The sequence below is a fragment of the Anastrepha ludens genome, chromosome 3, assembly GCF_028408465.1.
Source record: "Anastrepha ludens isolate Willacy chromosome 3, idAnaLude1.1, whole genome shotgun sequence".
In the NCBI taxonomy this organism is placed as follows: domain Eukaryota; kingdom Metazoa; phylum Arthropoda; class Insecta; order Diptera; family Tephritidae; genus Anastrepha; species Anastrepha ludens.
This window is the reverse complement of record NC_071499.1, coordinates 33283600-33308429: the sequence shown is the minus strand read 5'-3', so window position 1 is coordinate 33308429 and position 24830 is coordinate 33283600. Positions and strand designations below refer to the sequence as shown.

The following is a 24830-nucleotide window of genomic DNA, read 5'->3' as shown; positions in this document are numbered from 1 at the left end:
AATAGATCAAGTCAAAAGAACTCAGAGGAATCCGTATGCTACCTGAAAGATGGAGTAAAGTTGTGGCTTCCAATGACATATACTTCACATATTATCGTATATTATGTAATTGTTTAAATAATTCGTAACTCTGGTAAATAAGAAAGGACGGAATCTTATTCCTATATCCAATATATAAAAAGGTTTTTATATGCACTTTATAGGTGTTATTTTGAATAGCACGCTATTTCGGTGGATGTCACTTTTGAAGCAGTCATTTTTTGATATTTGGCAAGTAGAAACTACGCCATTAATAAAAATGGAACGATACACGCTCAAACAACGCATTCAAATTATTAAAATTCACTATAAAAATAGTGAAAATTTGGCAGAGATGGTTCATAAATCTCGAATATTTTTGGGTCATCGTGAAGCACCTTGTCGGACCGCAATACAGAAATTGGTGAAAAAATTCGAGCTGTTTGGACAAGTTGGTGATATGAAGAATAAAACTCGTGTACGTCGCTCAAGAACAGCCAAAAATATTGCTGTTGTAGCCGTAAGTTTTGAAGAAAACTCAGGTTTGTCCATTCCTCGTCGTTCTTGTGGAATTAAGCATTCCACAAACGTCATTACACCGTATTTTGCATAAAGATTTGGGTCTTAAGGCTTATAAAGTCCAATTAACACAAGATCTCAAGCCGGCCGATTATTAACAATGTCGTGTCTTTGCTGATTGGGTCGTTGAAATGCATACAAATGATACGGAATTCCATCGAAAAATCATCTTGAGTGATGAGGCCCATTTCCACCTCGGTGGCTTCGTCAACAAGCAAAATTGTCGGATATGGGGCTCAGAAAATCCAAGATTTATTGTTGAAAAGCCTCTCTATCCTCAACGTGTGACTGTTTGGTGCGGTTTATAGTCCGGTGGAGTCATTGGACCTTACTTTTTCGAAAATGAAGCTGGAGCAACAGTTGCGGTGAATGGATTGCGCTATCGAGAGATGATTAACGATTTTTTATGGCCGGAATTGGATGGTATGCATTTATCAAAATAATAACACCTCTTATTGGAAAACCATTTATTATGATGTAACTGCAAAGTTTTAATATTGTCGTTCATCTTTTGTCGTTAACACAAGTCTTAATATAGGGTTTGATGGAAAAGTAATGAGCCTTATTTTTTTAAGCAGTTTTATTAAACCTTTTGGCTTATACAACTAATATTCTTCAAAATAGGACCCTTGAGCGTCAATACACCGCTGGTAGCGGTCCTTCCACTGCAGGAAACATTTTTTAAACTCATCCGCCGGAATCGCGTTCAATTCGGCTGTCACAGTTTTTTGGAAACGCCTCCCCTTCAGCTTTCTTTTCAGGCGCGGGAACAAGATGAAGTCCGGAGGTGACAGGTCTGCGCTGTAGGGAGGGTGGGGAAGCACCGGAACCCCCATCTTGGCCAATGCAGAGGTGCAGAGGAAGGCGGTGTGCGCCGGCGCATTGTCGTGATGAAGGGTCCAATTGTTGACGAGGTCGGGCCGAAACTATTTAGCTTTACGCAAAATTTCATCGAGTAACTTTGCTCCAACGATCGCTGCATTTTCGCCACTGCAAAATCCTAACACACTTTTAAAACAGCTTTCACGCGCGGAGCGAGGTTGACGGCATCGCTGTTGCCAGCGAACTGGGACCGGTTTCTAGTGGAAGGGGAAGGTCCAACGATCATTTTCCCCCACCAGCCGATCTGGTTGATCGCTTGGCAGACGCTCCGCGCGGGAAGGCTCATTACTTTTCAATCAAACCTTGTATTTCTTAAATTCACGTATGGATGCTTTGATGCTGGCCCGTCCCTATTGAGAAACTTTTTCGAAGAAACGACATTTGAGGAAAGCACTCGGCTCAAAGAATTGTAAACACCACAGCAATTAATTGTCCGCATTTCAATGCCCGCAACTGTATTTAAATACGAATACAGTGCACTCGCGATAACTCGAACTAATTAAAACAGGCGCTGTTCGATTTATCGAATTTGTTCGACTTATCAATTGAGTGTGCTATGTTAAAAAAACAGTCATCGATATCGGTTTTTCGATCGATTGTTGAAAATGGAAGCCAGTAGAAAATTTCTGTAGTATAGTTTCGTTATACGAATTACATTTTGGTCCATTGGCTGGATCAATGGTGTCACATTCGGCGGCATAAACATAGTTAAAATTAAACCATCCTCGGACTTTAATTCGATTTCGTTGGGATGTGATGGGGCATTATCAATTAGAAGAAGAGCCTTCTCAGGTAGTCCCCATCTTTCAAATTTTTTCTTACCTAAATATTAAAGTCATTTAACTTGGTTAAACAAATTGTTTTAATGAATCTGGATTTTACCTGCGGCACGAACGAATTATGAAACCAGTCTTTGAAAATCGCCGAAGTCATCCAGGCTGATTTGGAATTTTTGTACTCCACCGGACAGTTAAAATTTTTGAAAACACGAGGATTTCTTGCTTTGTCAATAACGAGAAGTTTAAGCTTATGGTTGCCGCTAGCGTTAGTGCAAGCCATAAATTGCCTTATCTTTCTTTTTTATAAGACTTATGGTGGACTTGGCTACCCCATATTCCTTCGCTAGAGAAGTAACACTACGTCCACGTTTAATTTTGTTAAGGACTTCAGCCCTCTCTTTTAATGTTAAACACTTCAACCTTTTACGATCCATTACTCACGTGCACTGATATACTACAAATGACAAATTTAAAGCAATTTGGTCAATGCAAGATGTTGTTCCCAGAAAACTAACAGGATATTAACGCCGAAATATTCATATGGACAATACACTAGTATACATATAATTTATATACATATACTATTACATATGTATCTATGTACAAAATGTACATGTTTGAAAAGAATGTGTGTACAAATAAATTTGTTTTTTTGTTCGAGTTATAGCGCTTTTTTATTGTTCGAGTTACAAAGAAGTCAATAGGGGAAAAAATGTGTTCGAGTTAGCACGTCGTTCGACTTAGCGGCTATTCGAGTTACCGCGAGTGCACTGTATATCCAAAAGGTAAACAAACGAGTAGTCGAAACAATTCATTGACTGTGCATGTCATTCCAGAGCTTAATTGACATACATACATACATACATGCTCGTGCTATGAATAACCAATTAAATTATACGCAAACGCGCACAGCAAACAGCACAAAAACAATAAGTAACAGTCAGTTAAGTAGAATAAACAGAAGATCACAAAGCCAATAAAGCCTGAAGCCCACAGAAATAACTTGCCACTAAAAAAAGTTGAAGTTCTGCTTTGCCAAAGATTCTTTTCATGTTTTATATGTAGATGCTTTCAACAATTAAATTTGCACGCATTTACAGACATACATGTGTATATGTATAGGCATATATACGTAGGTAAGTGCTGGCACAACACAACAAAACATTACCACTGATCACTAAATTTTTGTAGTCCCATAAGGCGTAAGATTCATTCACTAATCCCGGTATATTCTTGCTGTCTTGTCAAATCAAATCAAATCAAATCAAATAAACTGCCGCAGTTGTCACTGAATATCCAATGGCGCGCACCAAACAGCCCACAGGCACAGTGAGCACATGAGCTACAGAAATTTTTAAATGTGGCATTGCAAAAAAGCGAAACAAAACACACATTAAAGTTATCACTCAATTACTTCATCACACTTTGATAAAAATTAAAGCGACTGCGGAGACGTTAGTTACTTCTCGGTTGGTGTGTGAGCGTTGGCTACAGTTTGTATGCAGAAGCGGTATGCAAACAACTGCTTCACATAGCAGATAATAGTATATTTAAAATTTCGATAAGATAAGAGACTTAAGTAAGAAAAGAGCGCACTCTTACTTCACTCGAATATCAAGATACCTGTGGCACAAGTACAAGTACACTGACTAACTTACAGCCGTCGAAAGTAGGGCAGAATAACTAAAAACAACACATTTACTTTACGAGGGTCACTAAATAATAAAAACTATGCATTGGCAAAGATTCAGTGATCACGGTCTTATAAAAGATGCAGACATATTTCGTGCGAAAAATTTTCAAAATTTATTAAAATCTTTTTGAACTTTGGTGAAATTATGTGGAATAAAGTTGACCCTAGGTAGGTAGGTAGGTAGGTGAAATGGTTGGAGTGCCAGTCTGGCACTCCTCAAGTAGCGCTAAAGCGCCGGTTTGATACCATTATGAGACCTCCAACAAAAGATATCTACAACCAACCAGAGCTGTTGATGTAATGGAGAAGAAGATTGATGGCATTTAAGTTGGTGCACCACACCAGGCTGTCGAAGAAAGGAGCATCCAGTGACCTTAATCGTTTAACTGCCAAACCCGGACATTTATAGAGAAAGTGCTCAACAGTCTCCTTATCTGAAAGGTCCACACAGCTTCTGCAATGGAGGTTAAATGGTAACTCTAGCTTTTCCGCGTGTGTGCCGATCGTCCAGTGACTGGTAAACACAGCAACGAGTTTGGAAATTGAATAACGAATCGTATATTTAACTAGAGCCAAAGGGTTTTCGAAATAGCACATGAAGAAATGGAGCTTCATCTTTTCTGCGCTTTCCTGAGAAATAATTTGTGCATTTCGACTTTAACAACTGTCAGGGAGATGCCGATGACCGGGTAGGAGGTCTCTGAGGACAATTCAGTCCCCTTCCTGGCAAGCTAATCAGCAATTTCATTCCCTCTATGTTCCTATGTCCTGGAACACAGATTAGAGAAATGTTACCTGCACACCCAAGAGATTTGATCAGCTCCTTACAGGAGTTTACTAATTTCGTTCTGCACCATGACATAAACTATCAGAGAAAAGAGATAGCTAAATTGGCTCGATCCAATCCTGCCTATTTGGAAAGATTGCCCTAGCACGACCCTCAAACTCTAGAGAGGATAGAGAGATATGTTCGAAGTTCGGAGAAATACGGTGTTAACTGCCCGAAAAGGCTACCATGTCCCTTGAGAGATCGCCTCCAGAGGCCAACCTCCTTTAACCTGATTGCACTTTGAGCTGCGATGGAAATAACGTAAAGTCGATGGGAAGTAAGTGCAAAATGACATTGAGAGCAGTACTCTAGCAAGTTTTACATGCCCCGGTGATGCCAATGCACGCAGTCCTTTGCACCCTCCCCAGTTTAGTGATATTATAGCCCTTCCGAAGTGCTTCCCACCAAACCAGGCCTCTATACGTTAAAATTGGCAAAACCAATGCGTTGTACATCCACAGCACGACCTGTGGCTTGAGTCACCATTTTTTACCGAAGTTGAATTTGCAGGAATAGAAGGGTATACTGTATTTCTTTACCCGATTTTCAATGAACCCTACAGGTTCTACTAATATCTAATGTTACCTTAATTTCAAAGTATGTTTCCCAGTATTTCAGAATAAATGTTTTATGGGTCACATAGTTTATTCTTTTATTCCACCAATTCTTAGTAAAAGTATTATTCATCTTGCCGATTGGAGATGCAAATATAAGTTATCGATGCATACTATTAAATGTTTCCATATGTCTATTTCTAGATCTATCGAGGTTCGGCAATCGGCAAGAAAAAAAAACCGATTTTCACAATCTTCTCTTGATACCTCTTGCTTATCACTCAGGAAGTTGTGCAATAGGAGAAAAAGGTGGTAATCGCATGGTGCCAGGTCCGGACTATACAGTGGATGCATTAAAACTTCCCAACCAAGCTCCCGTAGTTTTTGGCAAGTCACTGCAGAGGTGTGTGGCGTACTGATGGAACACAACAATTCTTCTGTTAGCAAATTTTGGCCGTCTCTGATCAATCACTAGCTTCAAATGGTTCAGTTGATGACAGTAAGGATCAGAATTTTGTGTGTGGACATACGGAAAAAACTCATAATAAATGATTGCTTTCAAGTCCCACCAAATACACTGTAGAACCTTCCTGGCCGTTTGAGCTGCTTCATCACGCTTTAGCCACAATCGTTTTCGCACAATATTGTCGTATTCCCATCCCAGTCATCATCCGTTTAAGAAATGGGTCGATTTCATGCCGTTTGACCAAGACTTCGCAGTCGGAAATTCGATCCATCATGTTTTTTGGTGTTACTTGGTGTGGCACCCAAACATCGAGCTTCTTTTTAAATCCAGCTTTGCGCAAATGGTTTAGAACTGTTTCAAGGTCGATCTATATCTCCTAGGAAAAGCTACGACTACTAACGTGCCGGTTAACTTCGATTATTTCTGTGTTCTTATCGACATTTTCACCCTTATCGACATTTTCTTGAACATCAAAAATACCTGAACGGAATCGACCTAGGCAAAATTGCACCTATTTAGCTGTTACAGCATCGGCACCGTAAATAAACACTATTCATAATTTCAGCGACCTGGCTTGCATTTTCGCCTTCATCAAATAAAACTATAAAATGTACCGAATTTTCTCTTAGTTGGCCTCCACTGTTAATGCCCTGTAATGCACAACTGAATGAAACAAACAAAAAACAGCAAACGAATTTTTCAATGTTAAATGTCAGCTTAACAACGAGTTGTCATTTTATATTGTTTGATCGATACTTTACGAGATATCGATCACTACAGCCATCTACTGCGAAAATAATGGATTTATTTTTCCACAAACCATTCAAATATCAAATAAATCATCCGCAAAGAAATATCCTAGTAATTTTTCCAAGCGCTCAAAAAAATAGTCGTCGGCCTATCAAGTGGTGTTAACCCTTACGCAATTTACGCATTTCTTAAATGCAACATAAAACGCGTTCAAAAATGCCAAATTTTCCAGTAGAAATGTTAGTCTCGCAATAAAAATGGTAACCCTCGTATTTGTAAGCTCATACTGCTCCTCAATAGATTTCTTGTGTGTTTCTTTATTTAGAATATCACGTTACACAAGCCAAGTCATTCAAATAAACTGAAAGCATTTAAGTCACCTTGAAAATAATACGAGCAACTGAATGTTATGATTCTAACACTAGATTTTTGGCCCGCTATCTGATTTATTACTCACCCAAAATGAGCGGCTAAATTTGTACGTGTAAATATTTATATGTAAGTGAATGTTAAATTAAATTCTTGGCTAACGCATAGCTTTGTAGTAAGAAAATCAAAGGAAAATTATGAATAATTAATATTATTATTAAGCAAGTCTAACGCAAATCAAATAAAATCTGACGATAGAAATCGGCAGGGAATTGCTTTACCAGCAGTAATTACCTAAACTGTAGGTAGGCAGGTGAAATGGTTGATAACATGGAAGTGTTGGGATACCATTATGGGACCTCCAACAAGCAAATATCTACATCCAGCTAGAGCTGTTGATATAATGGAGAAGATTGATGGTATTTAGGTTGGCGCACTGCGCCAGGCTGTCAAAGAAAGGAGCACCCAGTGACATTAGTCGTCTAGCTGCCAAACCCTGACATTTAGAGAGAAAGTGCTCAATAGTCTCCTTATGCTGTACTTGTACTAAATATCCCCATCTAATGGTACGTAACATACAACATTGTCTCCTTTAGCGACAATTCAATGCTTTCTACACCATTTGAAAAGCTTCATTAACGATATTTTCCATAAGTTAGTGGCCTATGTGACACGTATTTGGTCGGCACCAGTAATCAACCACTTTGAAAAGGCCTCGATTCTATTCCGTTTCAGCAGCAGCGCATCACAGAAGGAATTTAGTCGAGGTTATGCTGGATCGATATCGGATACCGACCGAATTAGTCTTGCGTTCAATTTTGATCGAAGTTTCAAAAAATGTTGAATAAAAGTACCGAAATTCAGCAAAACCTTTGTTACAGAACTTACTCAATGCTTCGTTAAGTCATTTTATATACATACATACATATCTATGATATATATACTTGTACATATAGATATACCTATGTACATATATACGTACAATAGTTCCATGGCATTCTGCACATGAAATAAAAAAACACAAATAATTCTAACCTTCCGTTGAATATAATAACAAAATATATATAATATAATAGTATTGAATTCTCTGGCAAAAAGTTAAAGCAACATTTATCGCATTAAATTACATTCGGCGGCAGCTGTCAATGAACTCTGGCGCAATTGAGATTTGACAATTTGTTTATTTAATTTGATTCATAATAGAATACTGAAATGCTGTCTGATTTAAGCTTTAATTTATTTACACCAACAGTTGGTGGTGTAAGACTCACATAAAAATAAAGAACTTGACAGTTTAAAGCAATCAGCGATGGACTGGTAAATTTTGAAATCACTTTTAGTAATTTTTTTGTTAGAAACTTTTTGTTAGAATATTTCAAACTACTACGAATATGAGAGAGCGGCTACTTCACGTTTTACCTGATTGGAAAATATATTTAGTGGCTTAAGAAATTAAGGCACCTTTCTGGTCTAGAGTCGTGAAAATTGAAGGCGTTGAAAATTGAAGAAAAACAATCGGTAGCAATTGAAAATCGTTTTTATTCATTAAATCAATTCTTTATTTACAAAAAAAAACAAATTTTTTCAATGACAATAGTAAAAAAATTGCTTCCCCTGACGTAACACATGACACTGGCGTAACTGATTGGGCTGCTCAAGTACGTCTGAACAAAAAAAATCATTCGATTATTCATCAGGATGTAGTCTCTATGGTGGGTAGCAGATTTACAAAAAAAAAATATTTAGATATTTTATCTGTTCCACGTTCTTGCTCTTAAAAAATATAGAGAAATTGATTATAAAGTTATAGTTCTGCAACCCGCGAGAGCGGTCAGTCTACTCAATAACATATTAAAAATTCAAATCAATCGGTTCAGTACTTTTTGAGAAATTATATTACCAACGTCTACTCGGAAGAAATATTATAGTTTCGAGAAAAACGCGGTTAACGCGCTTATACCTGGTAGTCGTACTCTTACCGGTCTCGTTTTAAAGGACTGCAACGTCTAAACTACAACGAATTTCAATATAAAAATTTGCGGGCGTATTTTTGAAAGTATAAACTAATAAACTATAAAAACATGAAAAAAAATAGATTTTTTCGAAATTCTAGACCAGAAAGGTGCCTTAAAAAAACTTGATAACTGGTTTTACTATTTATTATGTAAATATAAGTTTTTTATAAGGAGCTTTTACATGGTGGAAAGATACTTAAGATATGGTAGGAAGAGTTATAACAAACGAGGAGCTTGTGAGAATTACACACCAAAATAGCATCAACAGTGAAACATCCAGAGCATACTCTGCGCAAGCCTTATGAGGGAATACCGCATGCCGCCATGACTTGGAAAGCGGAAGGAACGAGAAGAAGAGGCAGACCATTGATGACTTGGCAAAGGACTATCCGCAATGAAACAGGAAATTCGTTTAATAAACTGAGATTTATGTCTACAAATAGAATATGTCTAGACGGACAACTTTTGTTGAATCTTTAAGCTCCTAAAGGAGTATGGAAGAATAATAATACTAAAGTGATTTTTTTTTTGGTGTTGATAAAAGGCATTTCCATCTAACTCAAACCACCTTTAATACCAGCTTGTGGTGGGTTTAAATTTACTATTACAGGTGGCCGCCGTAGCCGAATGGGTTGGTGCGTGACTTCCATTCGGAATTCAGAGAGAATGTAGGTTCGAATCTCGGTGATGGACCAAATTGAAGAAAAAGTTTTTTCAAAAACCGGTCACCTCTCGGCAGGCAACGGCAAACCTACGAGTGTGTTTCTGCCCTGAAAAGGCTCCTCATAAAAATTATCTGCCATTCGGAATCTGCTTCACTGTAGGTGCCTCCATTTGTGGGGGGAGGAGCTCGGCCAAACACCCAAAAAGGGTATATGCGTCAAGTATATATAGGTATTACAGGTACTAATTCGACTATGATTAAAATAAACTATGATTTTTGTAAAAGTTCTGAAATAGAACCGGCCTATTTTCGCCCATATTTTGGGCTATTTAGGGAACCAGATCATTTTGATTAGGAAAGTTACCTTATTGCATTTACTAAACACTTGATTAAGCTGATTTAGTTTGGTTGTAAAAAGAGGCACATTCGTTTTTTATATAAGATTATTTATCAAAAATATGTGTTTAACACATGACAATGAATGCGGTAAAGCTTTGGACTGTTCGAAATATGTTGGGTTCATGTTAAAATTATACTAAAAATGATGGCCTGACATTTTTGTTCAAACGCGCTTTTTTAACATACAGGGTCCAGTATTCGAAGTGTAACCAATTAAAATGGCCATACATTTAATTTGGAAAATTACTTTTTTTGAATTCAAAGTAAAAAATGTGTGAAAATAATACAAAATCAAGGGGAGACATACCTGTAAACGGCAATATTTTCCCTGATTTTCATTAAAATTATTTAAAATGAAGAAGTCAATATATTTTTTGCAAAATTGGCATACAGTTTATCTATACATTAAAATAATATAAAAAATTTTCTTTTTATTTTAATAATTTAAAATGGCGGATGTACACTCAATTCTTCCAGGAAGGTCGCAGCGGGTTGAATTTTCCTACTATTTTTGTTTCGAAATATTATTTTTTCGAAAAATTTTCGAAAACTTGTATTCACATAGAAACTAATATCATAATAAATATGTGTGCAAATTTTCAGGGAGGTCAATAACTTTTCGAGCTATCGTGAAAAATATAGTTTTGACCAAAATGCGCCTAAAGTTTGAATACATGAAAATTCAACCCCTCCCAGCGCTCGAACACAAAGAATAGAATACGGTTGGCGATCTATAATGTAAGAAGTACTTAAATTTACGTTCTAAAAAATTGTTGACACATTCTTAAAGGGTTATATAATATTATATTAACATTTTATGAAAAAAAAATTTTTTTTTCCGAAATTTTACAGGTATCTGTCCCCTTAAGAATCAATTTACTTTTACTCGATATAACCACCTTTTGCCTTCACTATGGCCTTGAGACGGTCCAGAAACGAATCGCAAGCTGCCCGAATGTGGCTTGCAGGTATTTTGGCTCACTCCCGGACAAAGGCGTTTTTCAGCGCCTCGAGACTGGTGAATCTTTTAGTTCGAACTTTGGCCCAAAGAGAATAATCCATCGGATTCGCGTCTGGTGAGTTTGAGAACCATTGTGTGGACGTTATGAAGTTCATAACGTTGTTTTTTTAGCCATTCTTGGTTTACTCGTGCTTTGTGAGATGGTGCCGAGTCCTGTTAAAACGTCCGTGGTCTGCTACCTTGACGCCAGGCTCATTTGCGATTACAGAGGCTCGAAACATTACCTGTGGCGGGTGCTGCCTCCTGATGGCCAATCGATGACTCAAATTGTCGTATGAACGTTCAGTCAAAAAAATCCCATCGTTTTGGGAGTTTACGAATTGTCCAATTTGAAAGGTTTTCTCGGCACAAAACACAATGTTCGGAAATTTACCTCTTTCAGCCAAGCGAAGCAACTCCTTCGCTCTCTCAAGTCTGACTTGTTGCTGCTTTGGTGTGAGATCATGCGCCTTTTGAATCTTGTAAGGCTTGACTTTGAGATCATCTTTCAGTATGCGGCGGATGCTACGGTCAGATATTTTCATTTCTTTCGCCATTTGATTGGCACTTTGTCGAGGATTTCGCTCAAGTCGCTTCTTCACTTTTTGAACTATTTCACGTGACGTTGCAGTCTTTTGATTACCAACTCCATGACGTTTCGCGATGCTACCAGTATCATTGTAACGAGTAATGATGCGATAAACAAAAACTTTATTTACTTTAAGGTGCTCGAGCTCACGGTTTTCCAGCTGGTTGTGATTTTCCAGCCAAATATAATGCAATCACAGTATTACGTTTGAAATCTATTACGTTTACTCACGGCAAAATGCTTCCACGCGCTTGTAAACTATACTCAGGACTGTCATTTAGCCAACTAACAGCCAGCTGATGCACGGGCATCAGCTGCGTGAACGGTCTGAAGTTGGTTACACTTCGAGTGCCGGACCCTGTAATCTATTGTCAAATATGTATTGAATCAGAATAGGAGAAATTTGAAGGTGACAAAGAAATCTTTATGATCAAATGGAAATTCTGTGCTTTATTGGCGAATTCCGGGTAGAAATCATACTGACACATATTTCGTAAATAAGTATGTATATACATATGAAATTGTATTGTATATATGTATACATACATATATGTATATAAACATTCACAAACTAACTTTATGCATCAGTTTTTCTTTGCTTTGCGCCGTCCGCTTTCTGCTTCGACCATAAAATTCGCTAAAAAGGTGAGCGTCACTGATTTATTGCAAAAATGTCAGCGTTGAGCACAGCATTGACATTGATGTCTATCACTAAGTGATGTATTTGAGGTAAAATTGTATGCCAATTGTTTTTGTTTTATTTTAGTACGCATATCTTTTCAATTTTATTACTTTTAATAGGTTGTCGAGGTGCAATCTCATCAGTGATAAAGAAATTGATTTGTCTACGATCAATTGGAAAAATTAATTTCTCTCAATGTGATAAAAATATTTTAGCATTTAGTTAGAAAGAGTTTGCAACACCGATTATTGCATGTCTATATACTTATAAATATGTAATATATATTCACACGTAGTACACATGATAAATAAAAAAAAAAAAAAAAAAAATATGAGAAAAAACGGAGGAAGCAGATATATTAGCACTATGAAAAATAGATGTTGCCTCTTATTGTGATCATAAAAAAGTGTCGCAGGCGGCAATAGCCATCTCTGACAGTTCCTCAAGCCTATATGAATAGTGAAATACCTAAATCTTCCCAGATTTACATAAAAAATGAGGACAAAGATGCCTTCACCTTAGTCTCGAGAAGTCTTCTTCTTCCAGCGTCACAATCCTTGATGAACCATTGTTTCCTTCACAGTTTCTTGCCATCGATCTCGGTTTACAGCCACATCCCTTCAATATTGCACGCGCATTTTCTTAAGATCAGCTTCCACATCTTCTAGCCAGCTTTTCCTCGGGCATCCCCTTTTTCTTTCTCCAATTTGGCGAAGATCTAGTGCGTTTATCGTTGATCGCTCTCTTGGCATTCTAGAAACATGTCCCAGCCATCTAAGTAATTGAGATTTAATAAATCTTATTATAATTCATTTCTTAACTATGTCTTCCAGCTCGGCATTGTGCCTAATGCGATAAGTGCCATCTGCCAGTCTAAGCGGACCATAGATCTTTCGGAGCACTCTTCTTTCAAAGCGCATTAGCTGTTTTGTCTCGTTAGCTTTCAGCGTCCATAGTTCACAGCCATACATTCTTAATTTTTGCTCACGCGATAATATGTTACATCTGAGCAATTTTAGATTAGCCTTATATGCTTTGTTGGCTGCCCGTATTTTGTCATTGATTGCTACCGACATGTCTTGGTTGGCTGATAATGTAATGTGCAGGTAGGTGAACTCATTTACGCACTCCAGATCATTGGATACAATGTTTGATCTTGATCGGACCATATATTTAGTTTTTTCTGCATTGATTATCAGTCCAGCTAGATGCATTCTTCCCTCCAGCTTTTTGAACGCAGCCTGCAGTTCATTTCTAGTTTTTGCCATTATTAGTATATCATCTGGATAGACACACATTTGGAATGGCTTGTTGTAGATGCTTCCATTCGGATTTATTTCGTTTAGTAATCGTTGATTGTTGTTTCCTATCCAAGGCAGTGTAGGTTTCGCCCTAATACCAGGGCGTCGACCTATTGCTCCGAAGGCTGGGCAGGTGAAATTTAGATACTGAAATTATTCTATCTCAACATCCTACCTAAAACAACCACCGAAGGGACTTGAAGGCGTGCTGAGCCTCATACTAAAAGGTCTGATTACTACTAAATTAATGGGTACAGTCAGAGTGAATCTTGCTATAGTCTCTTAGATACCGTTTTAGTACGAATGAGATGTCCCGGTTGGGTGCGACCGACTTAAGATTTCTTGTAGAGACAATCGACTAAGACAGAATATCCACTGAAACTGAATGCCTGAATGGTTTTTTTATTCACTTGTTACTTTGAAAGTGGCAGATAGTCAATATAATATCTACGGAAAACGAAATTAATCACTTTAGTCTTGATCGACGTTAGGATATATTTTCGAAGACAATGTTGTGTAGTCGAAGTGACCAGTGAGTTTATTAAAAACAAATCAAAAACATCTTTTCTGGCATAGCGTATTTTCAGTTCAATGGCTATGTTAATACGTAAAATTGCCGCATTTGGGTATCGGAAAATCCACGTGTGATCGTTGAGAAGCCAATGCATTACCAGATAGTAACACTTTGGTGCGAATATAAGAGCTATAGCATAATTGGCACATTTTTTCTTTGAAAATGCTGTTGCACCATTTCAGTCAATCGTGAGCACTATAGAGGCATGATGAACGATTTTTTGTTGCCTTTTCGGCACCTGTTTTAGCAGGATAGCGCACCAAGATCGGTAATCGTGCTTTCAGTCACCTCAGCGATATCAGCTGCGACCACTTCAGAGGTGCAATTTGACGCCATTCCAAATCGTTGTGGGGTGCCGTGAAAGACCGATGATACACAAACAATCCATTAACGATAGAGGCCCTTAAGACGAATATCGCGCCAGCTATTCGTTAGATAGCGCCAGAAAACGTCACCAAGATCTTGGAAAACTGCGTTAACAGGATGCGCTATTGCGAAGCCAGCCGAGGCAGCTGAATGAATGAAATCGTGCTTCATAAATAAAGGAAATGTTTACTCTTTCAAATAAACTAATAGAATAACAATTGATTTTCAGCATTTTTTTTTTTTATTTTTAAAAAGAAACCACTATATGAACCAGTCGAACACGTCTAATAACGTCAATCTTGAAATCCAACGGATAATCTCCCTTGACAGCAAGTGTTAATTTGGACTAGTAGGCTAGTGAATAGTAAAGTCCTCTCTCGGCGAACAAAACTAACACTTAAGGCGCTCATCATGTCCGTCCTAACGTATGACGCTGAAGCGTGGACGATGACAACATCCGATGAAGCGACGCTTGAAGTATTTGAGAGAAAGATTCTGCAAAAGATTCGTAGACGATGGAACAATGAATTGCATGAGCTTTACGACGACATAGACATAGCGCAGCGAATAAAGATCCAGTGGCTACGCTGGCTGGGTCATGTCGTCCGAATGGATACAAACGCTCCGGCTTTGAAAGGATTCGATGCGGTACCCGCTGGTGGTAGCAGAGTAAGAGGAAGACCTCCTCTGCGTTGGAAAGATCAGGTGGAGAAGGACTTGGCTTCACTTGGTGGCGGTTAGCACGAGAAAGAAACGACTGGCGCGCTTTGTTAAACTCGGACAAAATCGCTTAAGCGGTTATCGCGCCCATCAAGGAGAAGACATGAACCATGTAGAAGAAGATATGAACCTGTAATACACATTTAATGTGAATCTGCGGCTAATCTAATCTTGCCTTGTCTCTTATCTTAGCCTACATAGTTCCCAAGCATTTAAGTCTTATAACAGCGATTCGTCAACCAGAGCATCGAAGTTTTCGCAACGAAAATTAAATAGTCTCGGCATTATGTATGATTTCACTTCGTTCATCCTCTATATCATTATTAGTATTTACCTTCAGCTATCTGTGCAAAATAAGTGCTGAACACCAGAAAAGTACCAGCTCAACATTTGCAACAGAATTGTAAACCTTTCTAACTGCTCCAATACCATCGCTTCAATTACGTGCCTCGTACAAGTCCCTCGTTGCAAATTATTTTCATAGCCTACGCTGCATTCTTCCCTTTATTCATTTATTCCAAATTTAATTTATTACTTCGAGTTTAAATCCTTTTATATGCAATTTGTTACTGATATTTTAGATATCCTAAAAAAAAACTTCCTTACAACAATGAAGTACTCATCCCAAAATATTTGTTCCCACAACTTTTACCTACACCTCTAAGATATACCGACGCATCTACGTATAGAACGCCAGTAACGGCACACAAACCCAAGCAAAACGATTAACCAGTTTACTAATCCCACGTGCGTTTTATGCGAAATTTGCTACTGGTATTACGCAAAATCGCAAGAGAAACGCCCCACAACTTCAGCTCAAGCCGGAAAACGTATAAATTAAGATGTAAAAAAAGAAACAAAACAAAAATTAGGGAATGAAAGAGAACATAAAATCAATAGCTACGAGTGCACCAATATAAAAATGATGAAGGAAGTACGCGCATAACCGCAACGCTTTGGATACACACACAAAACAGACAACTTATGACAGAAAGACGTGCCAATAAACAGGCAAAGGCAGTTGCGATTTGAAAGTATTTAGCATTTTGTACATACAGTGGTGAACAAAAATTCACACACACCCTCTATTTTCGTTGTTTTGAAAGTCCAAAAAGTTTATTGGAGAAGTGTTGATACAGATTTACTTGAAACCTTTTTCTAATCACAAAAACTAAAAAACTCCTTTCTTTAACATAAAGTAACGAAGCTATAGGGAAAATGCAAGAATAACGATGATAAACGTCAACATACAGTACAAAAATAAGTTTATTTTGTGTGAAAGTTTTACCCTTGGAACAATTATCTTTAAATTGCTCCTTTTGACTCCCAGACGGGTGTAGCTTCTTCCAAGCTGAGATCTACGTTATAGACAAAGCAGCAAAAACCATAAGACTAATAGACTTACCTCCGGCAAACCTTTCCATTTTTGTTGATGGCCAACCAGCGATCGAGACACTGGTCTCAGCGCGCATCAATTTAAAATGTATTAAAGAATGCAGGAGGTCGCTCTCGCTTATCCAACAACACAACATCACAATTAGTCGGATCCGCGGTCACTCTGGAGTGGAGGGAAATAAAAGAGCGAATGCGTTTGCCTAGAAAGGCTGTGAGCCTTCAGCGAGTGATAGTGGACATAGGCATTCCTTTACACAAACTGTGCAATGTGATTAACTTGAACGTAATCGCGAAAACCAATAAAAGATGGCCTCTGACTACTAACTGGAGAGTCTCCAATGCACTCTGGCCAAAACTCAATCTTGAAAAGACAGAATGCCTGCTTGGATTCAACAAATCAACTACCAGCATCCTCACAGGTGTTATATCGGGTCATTGCACTTTTGGCACCTAGCCGGTAGAATGGGTGTACCTCACAATGACTTCTGCAGGAGTTGTGGAGATGCAGAAGAAGTTTAGCCGGTACAACACCTCCTCTGTGAATGTCCTGCACTATAAAGAAATCGTGCCAAATATCTTGGCGATTATATCTTTGAAGATCTTTGCAAAATGTGTCATTAGAGGAACTAATTATCTTCCTAAAAATATTTACGTGGTTTAAGCAACTTAGTAAAGGGATGGAAATCAAATGCAGGTATCCCAATGAGCCTTAGGGCCACCGATTGCCGACTGTCTTAGCCAAGCAATCAGGCTGGTCTAATTTTACTAAATCCCAGATATTATTGCTTTTTAATATTCAGTTGATCCTCCGTTAGCATCAATGACAACATCCGATAAGGCGTCACTTTGAGTGTTTGATTCTGAGAGAGAAAGATTCTGCGGAAGTTTTGGACCTTTGCGCATTAGCGATGGCGAGTAACGCAGGTGATGGAACGATTAGCTGTATGAGCTTTGCGACGACATAGGCATAGCGCAGCGAATAAAGATCCAGCGGCCTCGTTGGCTGGATCATGTCGTCTGAATGGATACAAACGCTCCGGCTTTTAAAATATTCGATGCGGTAACTGGTGGTAGCAGAGTCAGAGGAAGGCCTCCTCTGCGTTGAAAATATCAGGTGGAGAGGAATTTGACTTCACTTGGTATGTCTAACTGGCACCGGTTAACACGGGAAATAGACGACTGGCGCTCTTTGTTTAGCTCGGCCAAAATCGCTTAAGTGGTTATAGCGCCAGAAAGGTTTCCATATCCATTGTTGTCCATTTATGATATTCTTTCAACTCCAGATGCTCTTCACACCATTACACCAGCATGCCTGACAGCTGATATTAATTTCTTTGGATTAAGTTCAGTACTTTTTTTTGCTCCAAACTTTTACCCGCCCATCGCTGAAACATAAATTGAACTTTCACTTATCTGTAAACAAAATTGTATCCCATTTATTTTATGTGCTTTGGCGAACTCCAGCGGAAATTTCCGTTTTTTTTCAGAAATTTGAGGCTTTTTTATGGTGTAGTATTGTGGAAACAGTTCTTGCTCAGAATTCTGAGTTCTTTGATGTTCTTGCTAAATGTTTAGCTAATTTTGAAGCATTAACTTTTGGATTTTAGCCCACTTCTTCGAGCATCAAACTGGGTTCCTGCGAGATAGTGTCCTTGGGCGGTCACTACGTGGCTCATTTTCGGCAGAACCAATATTTTTAAAGTTTTTTACAATGGTCTGTCTGTTCGCCATGACTTTTGGACTGACTTACGACTTTTGTCCATGCTGTTTTTGAGTTGTTCGCCCATAACTTTGATATGTTAAATAATCGATCTTTTATTCAGTTTGTTGTGATTAGAAAAAAAGGGAGTATGTATACTTTTATCCCTCACTGTATGTTTGTAGTTTAGTTACTTCGTTTTCACATCGCGAAGCAAGGCTTCGCTTGCTTGGCAAGAACAAGAAAATCTGTTCCAGAACACGTACTGTACGAATTAGGGAGCGTACGCATGCGCACACCTTTCTATGCACATAGCACAGCACTTAGGTACGTGCATATTTTCGTATATAAATACATATCCACACACAAGCACACATACATACAAACATATATGTGTGAAAACATGATTTTACGCCGGCATAAGGTTATGGCATGCGGGCTTGCGGGCTTGCCTAGCCACATCACTGTCACGTTATGGTTCACTGCTGCCAGCGGGAGGAAGTGACAAGATGAGAATCACTTTAGAATGTTACTGAATTCAATTGAAGACTAATGAATTGAGACGCAGTGGGGAAAGGAAGTTTGTCCAGGAACTTGTTCGGTTTTTGTGAAAATAATGGAAAAACTGATTAGGTATTGTTGGTATTTATGTGCGATCTTGAATATATGTACATATTGAGTAGAAGCAGTGTTGGAAAAAATAATAGCTCCGAACTTTCTCGTCAAATTTTTAATATATTTTTTTTTGCATGATCAACTTCTGATTCGGAGAGTTTTATTTTTATTACGTTATTTTTCACATGCATACCTCTCCACACTTCGCTGGCACTTAATCAATTTGTGGGTTAAATATTTCTTTTCCTATAGCTAATATTTCTTTTGAATTTGAAGCGAATAGGACCGTGAGTAGGATTTTTATAAACATCACTACCCCAGCGCCCCCTATCGAGATAATTTTGGAACAACATATTTCCGTTCGTGTAGCTAATGGATATGTTTTGAATTTTAGCCATCTCAGACCCTTAAAAAATTAATTTCCTTTCCAACTTTCCTAAAAAATAATAAACAAATGTCCCATTTTAAAAATGTGATAAGAAAAAAAGAATATAATCACCTCCGTTTTTGATTACCTATATGCATCTTCATTATCTTCTTCTTGACTAGCGAGATAATCGCTTAAGCGATTTTGGTCGAGGTTAATAAAACTTGCCTATCATTTCTTTCTCGGATTTACTATATATCCGGCAGGGACTATCACTCCAGCAGCACTCCCCGTAAATGTATGGGAATCTGTTGCTACAACAACAACAACCAAGTGAAACTATTTAGATCCATCTCTAATTATTTAATTTTTCAAGCGCAAAGAAGGCGTTCCTCGTTGACTACATAATTGACTCTTACACCTTTTTCAGTGGGTGTTTGGCCGAGCTCCTCTTCCTATTTGTGACGTGCGTCTCAATGTTGTTCCACAAATAGAGAGATCTACAGTTTCAAGCCGACTCCGAACGGCAGATATTTTTTATGAGGAGGGGCGACCGCTATTAAAAAAAGCATTTTCTTCATTTCGGTATTTCACCGAAATTCGAACCAACGTTCTCTCTGTGAATTCCGAATGGTAATCACGCACCAACCCATTCGGCTACGGCCGCCGCAGCTCCCCGTCATCATATTTGAATAGCTCAGCCGGCGGTCTGTTTACAAATTCTGTGCATGGAATCAACCAAATTAGGACAAAAGCTTTTCGAAATCGAATGGAATGTCGAGAATTTGTACATCTGCAATTCGTCTTTATTTGAGACTTTGAGGTCAAATAATGTTTACAGGATAATAAAAAGATCTCACTACATAGTACAGAAGGAACTCCGGTGAAGTCAATTTTTTTACAACCCAAATACATTCGGCGCACGGGTATTTCCAAAAATACCTGTTCAAAATAGGGGAATGCGAACACCCCACATGCATATACGGTACACCGAAAAAAGATGATGCTGAACACACCTCTTTCCATTGCATGCATTGAGAACAAGAAACGAGAGAACGTTGGAAAATGCAGTCGGTCACATAATCACTGAAAATGTAATCGACCAGATGCTGAGCAGCGAAAAAACGTGGGCAATCATTAGTGGTTTCGCAGAAAAAATCTCCGGATAAGAAAGCGGGATCTGGACGCAGACACGTAAGCATAGACCTTGTAATGAGGAAAATGGAATTACACTCGGGAGTAATGCGAAAATGGTCCAAAAGTGGGCGACTGTTGCAAAGGGGGAGTTTTCTTAGCCTCCGAACATGCCATTGCTACGACGACAGCTTTGATGACGCATTAGGCGTTTAAACTTTTAATTTTTAAACACTCTCATCCGCAATAAAAGGAAATACTGTTTTAGCTCTACCCAAAGGATTTTGATCGAGTTTGTTCTTTCGTATAAGAATGCATTGTGGACTGTTTCCAATACGCGTCCAATTGGCAAGCGTCCGTTGTGCTTACTTGACTTTTTTGTGTACTTTACATCAAAGGCAGTGTACGACGATCTGTGCAAATTGCTTGCCATCTGACCACCCATGAATTCTTTTTTCGTCCGACTAGCGCACATATTTCCTACTTCTGATAAAAAGGCTGTTTCCTGGTTAAAGCTGGTTATTTTCTTTCTGTTATTTATAAGGCGTAGCACCTATAATTTACCAGCAGTTCTTAATGGAAGTATATTTCGGCCAATCTATACTTAGATAGAGTGATATGAAAGTTCTCGGCAAGATACTTCTATTATTTTCCCCAACACTGTATGCAAGCGCTTAACTTAAAATATTTGTTCCACACACGCACACAAACATATATGTGAGCGTATATAATATGTATGTGTGTTTGCGCACGTGCGTGTGAAGCGAAAAAAATGATTTTCAATGACTCCGAAAGGTGCCAATTTATTTTAGAAGTTAGGTTTGAATACAGCGTTGCTTAAAATTTGACGTTTGCGATGTCGCTTTGAAAATCTACGTGTAACCAATTAAAAAGGCCATAAATTTAGTTAGGCAAATTACTTTTATTCAATTCATAGTAAAAATTGTGTGAAAATAATTCAAAATTAAGAATCAATTTACTTTTGCTTTAGGATGCAGAAACGAATCGCGAGCTGTCCGAATGTGACTTGCAGGTATTTTGGCCCACTCGCGCACAATGGATTTTCTCAGCGCCTCGGGACTGGTGAATCTGTTAGTTCGGACCTTGCTCTCCGAAATGGCCTAAAGGGAATATTCCATCGGATTCGCGAATTTGAGAGCTATTGTTTGGACGTTATAAAGTTCGGAATATTGTTTTTTAGCTATTCTTGGTTCACTCGAGCTTTGTGAGACTGTGACGAGTCCCGTTGAAACGCCCATAGTCCGTCACTAAAATGTGTGCCTGTCCACGGCTTCATAGCAACCTCCATAATACTTTCCCGATAATATTTCACATTTACCTTGACGCAAGGTTCGATGAAAACGAACGAATAGAACTCATCAAATCCTGAGTTACTATGAGTTACATCCAATGAGGATGGAGATATTCAAAGGAAGGCTCGCGAAAAAATAGGAATTTGTTCGGATTTGTTACATTACATATACAGGGTGTTTATCTATACTTGACCCAACTTGAACAGTTGTTGCTCGACGTGCTTCTTCTATAAAGTTTCAGAAGCCTCCGTACTGTACATTTTTTACCCCACAGCGATTACCGAATTTTTGCACCTCTTCATGGAGGAGAATCATATGGATTATTGGTTCCAGCAGGATGGCGCAACAAGCCATATGGCGCGGGTGGCGTTGGATTTACTTAAGATAATGTTCGCCCGGTTCCTCATCTCCCAAAACGACAGACTTGCTTAATCGTCCTTTGCTCGTAGAGCCGAACTGTTTCCTGTGAGGCTACTCAAAAAAATTTAAACACACTTATTCTTACGCTCTTCCAATCAGTGATTGATCAGATGACAACAAGCTGTGGCTGCGTTGATTTTTTCGTAGATCATCAACACAATCCCACTTTTTGCCGACCATTGTCGTAAACAAACCGTTATCACTACCCCTGATTCCTTCAAAATCACTGAGAGCCGATTAGCGGTCTGATGTTGGCTCCACCTTTGCATTCTCTCCACAATGTACTGCATGCATATTGCGGGCATGTACCAACCCCTCAAGTCTAATTGGGTCCCGCATCTACCCTTCAACAAACCCGATACTGGTTGGTATTTTGAGAACTAATTTTCCTAGTGAATCGAAACTCAGTTAGGTTGGCTCCCTCGATCAGTATATTGCGGTTTAAATGCAAAGAGAAGCACACCCGCACTAAGAGCCATTCATTCCTCCCACAAAGTGTCTTATAGGGTTGTTGCTGGACAACATACCAATATATTCGCTTTGAGAAGCAATAGGAATACATAACAATTTGTCAAAATGAAGAAAAATGCCTTGCTCTTAAATCATGCACAACGTTGGATTCAAGGGAAATTTTTAATTTTTATTACTACTCGTTAGGGGGTTGGTGAATCGAAAGCAGCTAATGTTTCAGTCGTCTTTACATAATGTGCGTTTGACAGTGAGAAACTTTCTCGAAGCAGTATGAGAACAAACTATGACATACTAAACTTATCGGGTTTCATGCCTAAGGTAAGTTATCTTTAAATTACCAAAAGTCTAGTACAGAATAATTTTGTTATAAGGAAATATTACGCTCCGCTAATAATATTACGCTCTTGCTAAAAAAAACCGAAAATCAGGTTCGATAGAACTTTTTTGCTGATTGCAACGGCACTACAACTGAACGTTCTAATAAGCATAAAAAGTTCAATCGAACCGGAAGTTTGTTTTTGTTTTTCTCTACTGAAACTGTGTGCATTATTTACTCGTTCTCTAATTTTAAAACATTTTTTAGCTTGGCCGGCAAGTTGGTTAGAAACTCGCAAAAACTCCTTTGAGCTTTTGGGTGAATTAGAGACACTAAAGTGAAAGTAGTACAGCTTCACGCATCTATGGATCGCACAACCCAACCCAGGCGCAAGTGAGTACGTAGATGGCGTTGGCATTCCACCAGCACTCCTGTGTCTTCCATTGCCTTCTTCATACATCTTCTCTTCGATCAACGTCTCATTCATCTGCTACTGCGGACTACTACTCGTAGTCTGTTTCTCTTTGCAACAATACGCCAATGCGCTTGCTTACTTAGAGTTGTAAAACCGGTTTTCCCGGCATTTCGGTATTTTGCCGCTTAATGGCTTGCGTTTGTTTTTGCTCTTTTTTATTCACATCTCTTCATTTATCACGTTTATCTTCAATACATCATATCAAACCATTCGCATCCCAATTCAAGCTGGTTACGTGGGTTACCATACACTTTTGAAATGATTTAGAATGGTTTGGCGAAAATGCGAAATTAATAGGGTAAAACACTGAGCCTTAACTTTTTGAAGTTTCCTAACCAAATTGCCTCAAAATTTCTACTCTTTTCTTGTTTTTGTTTTCTTTCTACTTTTCTCATTTAAGTACATTCATAAGGGGAAGAATGCTAGAGTACTGTATTCTCTTCGCCTTGCACAAGGGGTATTCGAGATTCGTTGTATTCGTAATATTGTCTTTTGTTACGATCAGCTAAGTGAAGAATAGAAAGCAGAAGCCATGAGCACCACGGAGTTGCCTGTGTTAAATTTGAAAAGTGTGTGTATTTTGTTGTTAGAATTTTACTGCTTTTACTACAAAAACGACAAATACAGCATACAACAATCTCGAATACCCTTTATAGGTTTGTTGGAAAATATGCATTCCTAGCAAACAGTTTGTAATAGTTATTGAAAAGCATAAAACATTACCCAATGCTGCTGAAGTGTCAGTGATTATTGTACACATTATTATTTAGACAACCTTGTGCTTCACATTTACTGTATAAAATATATGGAATGTAAAATATGAAACTTTCATTAGACTACCAAAATATTAAACCAAAAATCTCTTAGTAAACCGAGTCATACGCTAGTTTGAGCTCTATGAAATCAAAGCATCTACGAATCATTTCACCGGGTCGCACAACTTATGTATGTATATTTAGTTCAACCAAATACTACATACATATCAGTTGGAGTGCGATCTAACCACCATTAAGGTAACAATTGAAAAAAAATTTGTCCAAGCCAAGCAGAGACTTGTTTATAATGAAGTTAGTGGCTTAAAAGACTGTCGACATGACTCGAGGCTATGTCAGCAAGTGCAATTTGTATGTGGCGCTTAGAAACTTACCTTTTATATTTTGCTTCAAAGTTAAGCTTGCCAAATAAAACAAATATGGCAACAGTCGTTATTGTTTTATTTGTATTGTTATTCTTGTGATTACAGCTCGAGCAAATAACTAAAAAGAGGGGAAGAATGTAGACAGACCAAACGTCTTTGCATACAACAAACAAAAAAAGGTTGACGCGCAGGTTGCGTAGCTAAATGCGAAACTCAGTAAAAAAAATTTAAACAGGAATTTCTGATAAATCGACTTAG

General features: G+C 38.3%; 1 protein-coding gene across 9 annotated transcripts in view; it reads right to left on the bottom strand.

Moving 5' to 3' along the window:
• The window catches only part of LOC128857372 (protein gone early), a 147916-nt gene that overhangs the window by 122432 nt on the left and 654 nt on the right, over positions 1–24830 (bottom strand). For 5 of the 9 annotated variants that reach the window (XM_054093105.1, XM_054093114.1, XM_054093107.1 and 2 more), the window contains exon 2: positions 24582–24690. The exons of 3 other annotated variants lie outside the window; for them this stretch is intronic. The gene's annotated coding sequence lies outside the window, so the exon portion shown is untranslated. Of the gene's footprint in view, positions 1–3426; positions 3525–24581; positions 24691–24830 lie in introns of those variants that run through there. One more of the 9 variants, XM_054093113.1, reaches the window with a different exon arrangement.